This window comes from Schistocerca serialis, chromosome 10 (genome assembly GCF_023864345.2).
Source record: "Schistocerca serialis cubense isolate TAMUIC-IGC-003099 chromosome 10, iqSchSeri2.2, whole genome shotgun sequence".
Lineage (NCBI taxonomy): Eukaryota > Metazoa > Arthropoda > Insecta > Orthoptera > Acrididae > Schistocerca > Schistocerca serialis.
Genome location: NC_064647.1, coordinates 234702497 through 234713811, shown reverse-complemented (window position 1 = coordinate 234713811; position 11315 = coordinate 234702497). Strand labels below are relative to the sequence as shown.

The window sequence follows — 11315 nt, the reverse complement described above, 5'->3', positions numbered from 1 at the left end:
TCTTATTTCAATTTCCAGGAGTGTATATCGATATTTTAACATACATGCACAAATATAACAAAACTACGTCATAGTTGGAAAATGTCATTTACGATCTTATAGAGAGAATAAAAAATTATACTGCAACCAAAGAGGAAACATTTAATTATATTTAGGTGTCGCATGGTAATGAATTACGCCAACATTACCTGGACACAAGGCCAAACAACCGTATCGTGACGTCGTAGCCAAGCGGCGATCGTAATATAGCCTAAAGCAGCCAACATCAAATAAATTGTGTGACTTGTAAGTTTAACGATTTTGGAGTCGATACTTGAATTAGGTTAGTTAATAGAGGAAACACATATAGTTGTTTATATAGAATTGAGGCAAAAACAAATAGGAAAGCATAACTGCATAGATTATACAACAATACTAGTAAATGTATAAACAAAGCTGCTGACGTCTTTGAAATAAATGCATTATTTTAGTGCGTATGAAGCGTTAGGAACATGTGCGGCTTTTTTTAATGTAGCTTGTTTAGTAAAAAAGTTCACGCATTTACAAATGACATTTTCACACTGAGGCATCACGTTCTCTTCATCTATGAGTGTCGCATATGCCTTCAACCAGACAATCGTGGGAGACGTGTTTGGAGGCAACCCGGTCAGGCTAAACGCCTTAGACACACTGTCCAGCGAGTGCAGCAAGGTGGAGGTTACCTGATGTTTCCGGGTGGAATTATGTGGGGCCGACGTACGCCACTGGTAGTCATAGAAGGCGCCATGACGGCTGTACGATACGTGAATGCCATCCTCCGAACTATAGTGTAACCACATCGGCAGCATACTGGCGAGGCATTCGTCTTCATGGACGACAATTCGCGCCCCCATCGTGTACATCTTGTGCATGGCTTCCTTTAGGATAACAACATCGCTCAACTAGTGTGGCCAGCGTGTTCTCCAGACATGAACCCTATCGAACATGTCTGGGATAGATTGAAAAGGGCTGTTTATGGACTACGTCACCCACCAGCCACTCTGAGGGCTCAACGCCGAATCGCTTTTGAGGAGTGGTACAATCTGGATCAACAGTGCCTTGGTGAATTTGTGGATAACATGCCACGACGAATACAGGCATGCATCAATGCAAGAGGACGTGCTACTGGGTATTAGAGGTACCGGTGTGTACAGCAGTCTGGACCACCACCTCTGGAGGTCTCGATGTATGGTGGTACAACATGCAATGTGTGGTTTTCATGAGCAATCAAAATCGCGGAAATGATGTTTATGTTGATCTCTATTCCAATTTTCTGTACAGGTTCCGGAACTGTCGAAACCGAAGTGATGCAAAACTTTTTTTGATGTGTGTTTTATTAGTCACATTATACACTAAGTACAGATGGATCGATGCACATAAAAATAATACATTCGTCCTTCACTAATTTCACCCACTTCTGTAAAGATATTGGACTAACTTAATCTTTCAGTTTCTGAAAATCGTTATATGAAGTTCTTTCTAAATACTCATAGCTGGCAGCAGTAATCTTGATGCATTCCTGAAATATTGCTGCTGCCAACGCGTCTTTTTTTCTTCTGGCTCCTCTATGAATGAACGTGCAGCTGAAGATAAGTAGCCTGGATGGATCGGAAAAATTCCTGTCACGCCATCTGAATCGAGCCGTGGTTTTGAAGGTGAATCAGTAACTGCTCCTTTCCGTGTGTGGCTGACACTTCCCAGATAATGTAGCCGGCTCTGAAATGCTTGTGGCACTCCTTAAAAATGACAAGTGAAGTACATTATTCGTGATACGAATATACTGAAGCCAAGTTATCTGGGAAATAATAGCATTTCGTAATCTAAAACATGTGTTACTAATTTACATTCAAAACAAAACTTGCCACTGAATGATTAATAACTGCGAGATTCTGCCCTGGGATCGAGTGAAGCCATTTCTGTCTCATTACATCGTGTTTAGGAAACTTGATCACTTGAACCTTGTTGCCCGCTGTGTAATTCCCATTAACTTTTCGCGCGCAACACTTGATACTCGCAGTGGAGATGAAACTGCATAATCGCATATGTTGCGTTAAGATCACACAAACACAGCTTAGTAACACACGATATCACTTCTGTCTACTTAAATAACAATCTCATAACAATCACATAGCACAAGTAGTTTCTGTCCCAATACGTTGCTGATACAGGGCGACAATTATTGAACTATATGAAATAAAATCGTCACAACTTGTGAACGGTTTGCGTTGGGGCGTCCAAACTGTACTATTGGTCGCGGGGCATGATGAGAATTAGTATGCGCATTATAGTCTGATTTAGCGACGAAGCCCACTTCCATTTTGATAGGATCGTCAATAAGCAAAACTGGGGACTGAGAACTCTCATTTCGCGACCACGAAGTCTCTTCACCCTCAATGGCTGACTGTGTGGTGTGCAGTGTCCAGTCACCGAATAATCGGTGCGATATTCCTCGTTAGCACGGTGACTACCGAACGGTACGGGAATGTTTTTGGATGGTGATTTCATTCCCATTATCCAAAGTTACCCTGATTTCGACAAGATGAGGTTCATGCAAGACGGAGCTCGGTCCCATTGAAGCAGGAGAGTGTTTAATGCTCTGGAGGAGCACTTCGCGGACCGTATTCTGGCTCTGGGGCACCCAGAGACCACTGGCATGGGCTCGAATTGACCGCCATATTCTGCGGATCTGAATACATGCGACTCCTTTTTGTGGGGTTATACTAAAGACAAGGTGTACAGCAATGACCTAAAACCATTGCTGAGCTGAAATCAGCCCTGCAGCAGGTCATCGACAGCATCGATGTTCCGACACTTCAGCGGGTCATACACAGTTTCGTTATGAAGGCAGGCATATCGAACATATCAAAACCTAAATCCGAATGTATGTTGTGACCTTTGTATGTTGAACCATATCTATGCCAGCCGTAGTTTGTAACTAATTTACGTTTTTTTTTTTTTTCATGTAGTTCAATAACTGTCACCTTGTACAACACAAGACATCTGTTGACATACTCCGCTTCCCGCTGACATCACAACTTCGAAGTCTCGCAGCTGTTGGCCCTTTCCATCTACGTGTTTTGGTCGTGGTCGAAACCGGTAGCAGTGTATAAAAATGTTTAAAAAAATAGCTGCTCTGGTGGATTATCACTTCAGTACAATGCATATAGGATACTTAATTAAATTAGGAAATGAGACGCTTAAAGTAGTAAAAGAATTTTGCTATTTCGGGAGGAAAATAACTGATGATGGTCGAAGTAGAGAGGATATAAAATGTAGACTGGCGATGGCAAGGAAAGCGTTTCTGAAGAAGAGAAATTTGTTAACATCGAGTATAGATTTAAGTGTCAGGAAGTCATTTCTGAAAGTATTTGTATGGAGTGTAGCCATGTATGGAAGTGAAACATGGACGATAAATAGTTTGGACAAGAAGAGAATAGAAGCTTTTGAAATGTGGTGCTACAGAAGAATGCTGAAGATTAGATGGGTAGATCACATAACTAATGAGGAAGTATTGAATAGGATTGGGGAGAAGAGAAGTTTGTGGCACAACTTGACCAGAAGAAGGGATCGGTTGGTAGGACATGTGTTGAGGCATCAAGGGCTCAATTTAGTATTGGAGGGCAGCGTGGAGGGTAAAAATCGTAGAGGGAGACCAAGAGATGAATAAACTAAGCATATTCAAAAGGATGTAGGTTGCAGTAGTTACTGGGAGATGAAGAAGCTTGCACAGGATAGAGTAGCATGGAGAGCTGCATCAAACCAGTCTCAGGACTGAAGACCACAACAACAACAACAACATCCGAGACACTAACCAGGATTAATAGACATGGGTAAGATGCGACGAAGAGCAGCGCGTTCAGTCACGGGATCGCCTAGCTGGCGAGAGAGTGTTGTAGGGACGCACAGCAAATTCCAGCGGCAGACACTGTATTAGACGCGGTGTGCATGACGAAGAGTTCTGCTATTGAAATTCTGATTAAGAGTCGGGTAATATATTGCTCTCTCCCACATACCTCCGGTGAAGCGATCACGAGCACATAATCAGAGAAATTAGGTCTCATACGGAGTTTTAGCGACAACAGTACTTCGCGTGTGGAACATTGAAGGAGGGCATATGAAGGGCTTATTTTAATAGTGGTACAAGTCCATTACCTCCACTTATCTGTCTATAATGCTTCTGCAATTAATGAGCCAAACAAACAGAAAGAAAGGTTCACCTCTAGCAAGAAGCCATATGCTTGAATACTTCTGGTATCTCAACTGCAAATTTTTCAGCGCTCATTTAACTTGAGGACTCTGTATCTCAACATGAACAAAAATGGACTTGCACCACTATTGAAATAAGCCCTTCATATGATGGTAGTACTAGTTTACCCTCCGCCAGCCCGAGTCGGCTTGTGGAGATTAAATGCAGCTGCAGAAAAGCATATTCTTTATAGTTGTCTCACTGCCGTCGTGTCTAGAGATTAACGAATGAACTCGTATAGACTGAAATTTAATCACCAGTTTAGTAGGTGGATACGCGTAATGAACTGTACGGAATGAAACGCAGCGAGGAAAATTTCTGCGAAAGAGGAGTGTCTCTGAAAGAAGTACTGAAGCTTGGCGAAGTTCTACGTGCGTGGATAGGTCGCCCTCCTTCGCCGTCTCATGAATCCACCACTGCTACCAACACTAATTATTTCCACCGTGGTGCCTGCCCGACCGTTTTTTTTTTTTTCTAGCTGATAAACGGTAATATGTTAGGCACACGGCGTGTCAACCAAGTAGTTGTAACCGCACAACCTATGCTTGGACATTTTACGAAATACGATAGTCTTACGTTGACGTCAAAAAACTTATCTGCCGTTGAAACTCCAGATATCGCAGCTACTTAAAAGGGGTGAAACCTCGCTTGCCAAAGTCTTCCCGCACCAGACATCGTCAGCGGAACGTTGCAGGTAAATTAAAGCACTCGTTCTGCGTTTGTTACCATGGTAAGAGCGGCGTTCAAAAAGTAGTGCAACACATTTTTTCCTGAAAGCAGGTTGGTTTTATTCGCGATTCCAATGCACCATATTACTCCCCACCCTTTTGGCTGTAAGACTCTACTTTTCAACACTATCTCCGTTCAGTGCGACGGCCTCACCTCACGCCATCTTACTGGCAGGGCCCGTACGCCCTCATAGCACCTCTGTACTGGTCGACGTCGGAGCAAACGCCTCGCTGCATCAGAAACCTGCTCGTCATCGGCGTACTGCATCCTTCATTGGGCCCAGCAGGTGGGAGTCGGAAGGTGCGATGAACAGTCCAATGAAGTGCGCAGACCCGGGTGAGGCCTCGCTTTGTCATGGGAGAGGAGGTTTCCATGTTTGTGGCGAAGAAAGCGCTGAAGTCGTTTCTTCAATATCCTGAGGGTAGCGCAATACACTTCCTAGTTGGTCGTTGCACCATGAGGGAAAACACCAAACAGAATAACCCTTCAGAGTCCCACATAACTGTCACCATCACTTTACCAGCTGAGGGTGTGGTTTGAACTTTTTCTTCAGAGAGGCGACGCTGTGGCGACAGTCCACAGATTGCCGTTTTGTTTCCAGTTCGAAGTGATGAACCCTTTTTTCAGTGCCTGTGTCGATGTTGGACAAAAAATTGTCACAGTCAGCTTGGTAACGCGCAAGCAATTCCGTACAAATGGTCCTTCGTTGCTCTTTACGGTCTTCTACATCTATATCTACATGGATACTCTGCAAATCACGTGAAACGAGACGACTTGGAGCAGGAGAGGCACCACAGGACATTTTAATTTCTACTGTCTGTACTTTTACAAATAAATTCGTAAAACTTTGTCAGCATGACCAGAAAGGATTCGGGATTCAAATGGTTCAAATGGCTCTGAGCACTATGGGACTTAACTGCTGTGGTCATCAGTCCCCTAGAACTTAGAACTACTTAAACCTACTAACCTAAGGACATCACATACATCTATGCCCGAGGCAGGATTCGAACCTGCGACCGTAGCGGTCTTGCGGCTCCAGGCTGTAGCGCCTAGAACCGCACGGCCACTCCGGCCGGCGTTTCGGGATTCATACTCATAGCAGAGGAAGTTCAAAAGAAATAACAAAACAAACTTTTTATACATGTGAAATTTCATCATTTTTTTCACTTGGTATTGGCTGCATTTGTTGCTGTAGGTACACTTTTCTTCATGAGTAAGAGAGATTCTTCGATGAATTTTGCACAGCATACAAACCATACTTACAGGCGTATGAAACTCTAGAATTTCCCAAATATGTTAAAAACTGTGGTAAAAATTGACATAATTAACTATAAAATTCGAGTTTTCTGTAAACATGAAGTTCAAAACGTAACAGCCCATTCATTTTTCGGTAGATTAAATAAATTCTAGTGTTTCATACACCTGTAAGTATGGTTTCTAAGCTGTGCAAAATTCATCGAGGAATCTCTCTCACTTATGAAGAAAAGTGTACCTATAGCAACAAATGCAGCCAATAGTAAGTGAAAAAAATCATGAAATTTCACCTTTAAAAAATATTATTTTTTTGCGTTTCTGAACTTCCACTGCTATGAGTGTGAATCCTGAATCCTTCCTGGTCATGCTGACAGAGTTTTATGAATTTATTTGTAAAAGTATAGACAGTGTCCTGTGGTGACTCTCCTTCTCGAAGTCGGCCCGTTTGACGTCCTACACCGCCTAAAGCGCCTGGCAGAGGGTTCATCGAACCACCTTCACAATCCTCTCTTATTCCAATCTAGTATAGCGCGTGGTAAGAATGAAAACCTTTATCTTTCCCTACGAGCTCTGATTTCCCTTATTTTATCTTGGTGATCGTTCCTCCCTACATAAGTCGGTGTCAACAAAATATTTTCGCATTCGGAGGAGAAAGTTGTTGATTGGAATTTCTCGAGAAGATTCCGTTGCAACGAAAAACGCCTTTTTTTTTTAGTGATGTGCATCCAAAATCCTGTATCATTTCATTGACACTCTCTCCCATATTTCGCGATAATACAAAACGCGCTGCCTTTCTTTGAACTTTTTCGATGTACTCCGTCAGTCCTATCTGGTAAGGATCACACACCGTGCAACAGTATTCTAAAAGTGGACGGACAAGCGTAATGTAGGCAGTCTCCTTATTAGGTCTGTTACAGTTTCTAAGTGCCCTGCCAATAAAACGCATTCTTTGGTTAGCCTTCCCCACAACATTTTCTGTGTATTCCTTCCAATTTAAATTGTTCGTAATTGTAATACCTAGGTATTTAGTTAAACTTACGGCTTTTAGATTAGACTGATTTATCGTGTAACCGAAGTTTAACGCGTTCCTTTTAGCACTCGTGTGGATGACCTCACACTTTTCGTTATTTAAGGTCAACTGCCACTTTTCGCATCATTCCGATATTTCCTCTAAATCGTTTTGCAGTTTGTTTTGATCTTCTGATGACTTTATTAATCGATAAACGACAGCGTCATCTGCAAACAACCGAAGACGGCTGCTCAAATTGTCTCCCAAATCGTTGATATAGATAAGGAATAGCAAAGGGCCTATAACACTACCATGGGGAACGCCAGAAATCACTTCTGTTTTGCTCGATGACTTTCCGTCAATTACTACGAACTGTGACCTCTCTGTTAAAAGGCGAGGAAGTCAGCGGGTCCACACCTTTGAGTACCGCAACTGGTGGACGAGCACTACCAACGGAGGGGTCCAGTTGAGCAGCCAAGTGTTTGATTCTGATCCGTCGATCACCTCGAGTGAGAGTGTCCGCACGTCCCAACACCGCAGGAGTCACAGCTGTGAGCGGCCGGCCGGGACGCGGGAGATCGGACAGGTTTGTGCACCCTTGTCGTGATGACAACAGGCACCCCGCCCAACGACTCACCGTGCTTTCGTTAACTGCCTCGTCACCGTAGCTCTTCTGCAAGCGCATATCAACATCTGCGATGCTCTGATTTTCCGCCAAAGGAAACTCAACGACAGCTCCCTACTTGGAACGAACCTGTGTTACAGACACCATTTAGATATAGCGGCGCCACCTACCGTAATTTCATGAAACGATAGGGGTTGAAGTGGGCGTATTCGATGGAGTCCCACAACAAATTCCGCCTTTTTTTCAACTGAAATTGGCCGAGGAAAAATATGTGTTGCAGTACTTATCAAACGTCACTCGTATTTGTTACTATTGTCCGCATCAAGATTATACTATGTTGATGTTGTGCAGTCTGAAGACCGATTAGCGGCAGCTCTCCACGATACGCTGTCCTGTGCAAATCCTCCACCTCTGCATACCAGTTTCAACCTCAATTCATTTTAACCTGCTTACACTATCGAGTATCGATCCCCCCCCCCCCTACCTCCCAAACTTCTCTCCATTACCAAATAAACCATTTGGACGCAGCAGTCTCTCGTGGGTACACAAACTCGAGCTGGCGCTGTTTTGGAATACTGAAGACTACGGTGACACTAAACGCCCGCCGCAGAGGCGCCTTCACACACACACACACACACACATACTAGCAGTAATCGTGTCGCTGGCCAGCCGCGCAGAACAGCGCTGTTTTTCAGTTCGCGTCGTTACGACGAGGAACATACGTCTTTTTCGGCCCACAGTTGGCAATGGTTGATATGTTGGACATGCTAGTGAGGGATTCCTGTGCCGAATTCGGTCCAATTGGAGCGCTAGATCATCAAAATCCCGAGCTGGTTGGGGGGACCCTACCCATAACGTTCGAAACGTTCTCAAATGAGGAGAGAATCAGCTACCTTGCTGGCCAATGAAAGGTTTCGCAAGCAGGAAGACAAGCATTGGAAACTCTCGCCAAATGCGGGCGGCATTACCTTGCTGAAATGTAAGTCCAGGATGGCTTGCATGAAGGGCAACCAACTGGGCATAGTTAATCGTCGACGTACCGCTGTGCCGCAAGGGCGCTGAGGACGAAACCCAAAGAGGTCCTGCTTTGAAAAGAAGTGTGCACCCCCCAGACAATCATTCCTGGTCGTCAAGCCATACAGCGGGCGACAGTCATGTTGGTATCCAACTGCTTTCCGGGTCGTCTCCACAAACGTCTTCGGTCTGGAACCTCATTGGCTGGACTACATGTGTCTTCAGTGATGAGCCTCGCCTCGAACTGAGCCCCAATGACCAGCAAAGACGTATCTGCAGACACCCCAGGTGGCGTCTGGACACCAGCCTGAGTGCCGCCCGCCATATGGCCAGGTGATCAGAGCGATGGCCCGGGGTGGCACTTCTTCTCACGGCAGGACCCCTTCGGTCGTCATCTGCGGCACCGATACACCACAGCGGTACGCCGACGATATTCTATACCCCATTTTGTTGTCCTTCATGGCGAGCCATCCCGGGCTTACATATCAGCAAGATATGCCCCCCAGCAGATGACAACATTTTAAAAAGATTGCATTTTAAAAGCTTGTGTTCGTGCTTGCCAAACCCTACCTCCGCCAGGAATGCCTCTGGATCTCTTTTCAATTACCATATGTGTACTAAAGTGTTATTGGTTTGCTCACTTTGTGAAGCTCTTTTTCTTGAATGAATTGTCGATTTTTTTAGAAACTGTGATCACTTGTTTGCCTGAACATGTACATCACATCTGCTGATTTCCGGCCCATTCGGATAACTATTTCATGGTGCGTCGTTTTCGTTTTGTTTTGGAATGTGTTAAAAATTGCTCAAATGGCTCTGAGCACTATGGTACTTAACATCTGAGGTCATCAGTCCCCAAGAACTTAAAACTACTTAAACCTAAGTAACCTAAGGACATCACACACATCCATCCCCGAGGCAGGATTCGATCCTGCGACCATAGCGGTCGCGCGGTTCCAGACCGAAGCGCCTAGAACCGTTCGGTCACCCCGGCCGGTGGAATGTGTTATAATGTGTTTTTAAGGAATAGTGGTGAGGGTCAACTAGTCGCTATTCGTATATTTCTGTACCTCAAAGACCCACCGCCTATGTAATCCTGACAGACAGATGGGAGGTCCTCAGCTGACACAAAACTCGTAACCTCGAGATGTGTCCTTCAACCTATCTTTCGGTTTAGGCAAGTTGTACACTAAGCATCTGTTCTCCCTAATTCGATTCAGTACCACCTCGTCAATTTTCAGATCTGTCCACCTACTCGTCAGCATTCTTCTGTTATATTACATTTTACGAGCTTCTATTCCCCCTTATGTTTATTGTTTACTAGCTGACTCGGCGAACTCTGTTCCGCCTTAAAGCCAATAAACAATCAGATTTTGGATGTTAACTTCAATTTTTTATTAGGAAATACAAATAAAAAATTAAGTATTTTAATGATGTCGGATTAAATTCTAGTTCTTCGATACTGTCTGCCCCACATGAGGTCATTTGGAAACAACTATTGTATTTTTTGGTGTTTGCAAGAAAATGACGTGATTCGGGTGTTCCGCCACAAAGCAGTGAAAGCAATGGCTCAGGTGGCGCAGTCAATAATGGCAGTTTCACTTTCCCACTAAGGCAGCACAATCCGCGCGTTTCTCCGGAAAACTTCAATGCGCCACAATACTCGCAAACAACGTCCATCGGCCCAATGCAGACGCAAGCATGCAAGCAGTAATCGGTGCTGCAATCGTATCTAAACGCTGCTCGATTCAAATCATCACGTGATAAATCTCTTCTTGTGCGTCGAAAATTATCTACATGTTGATCTCTGTGGTTCGCTCTACGATTTCGCATTGACAACCGCGCCGCTTCACGGGCTGCCTCACTTTGCTCTTATGATTGAGAAGCACGAAGCCGAGCCATACTAACGCGGCGCTCTTCACGGGCAATTTGTTGTCCTTCTTCAGTCGTTTCATTCGCAATGTTTTGTATCCTTCTTGCATTACGACTTTGTCGAGAAATATTCGATCGTCTTGGTCGCAGCATTGCTAATGATGATTCAAAGAAAATACAAATTATTTCTTTAAATTTTTAATTAATGATGTATACTGATACTTAACCATAGACGTTTAGCTGTCATTTGCGTTTTGTTATTCCATATTAGATGCGTTTTTGTTATACCACGTTTTATAGTGACGTTTAGCTGACATTTGCATTTTGTTATTCCGTGCCAGATGCGTTTCTGTTATACCACGTTTTATAGCGACGGACGGGATAAAAAGTATCCTATGTCCATCTCCTGGTTCTAAGCTACCTCTCCACCAATTTTCAGCCAAATCGGTCCAGCCGTTCTTGAGTTATAAATAGTGTAACTAAAACAACTTTCTTTTATATATATAGATTGTTCATATTTCAGTTCCATCTAATGCTACACTTCAGACAAA

General features: G+C 43.9%; 1 protein-coding gene across 1 annotated transcript in view; it reads left to right on the top strand.

Annotated features, from left to right (window-relative positions):
- The first annotated feature begins 4933 nt into the window (after positions 1-4933).
- The window catches only part of LOC126425093 (peroxidase-like), a 136826-nt gene continuing 130444 nt past the window's right edge, over positions 4934-11315 (top strand). Inside the window, exon 1 of the mRNA XM_050088011.1 lies at positions 4934-4958. The gene's annotated coding sequence lies outside the window, so the exon portion shown is untranslated. The remainder of the gene's footprint in view (positions 4959-11315) is intronic.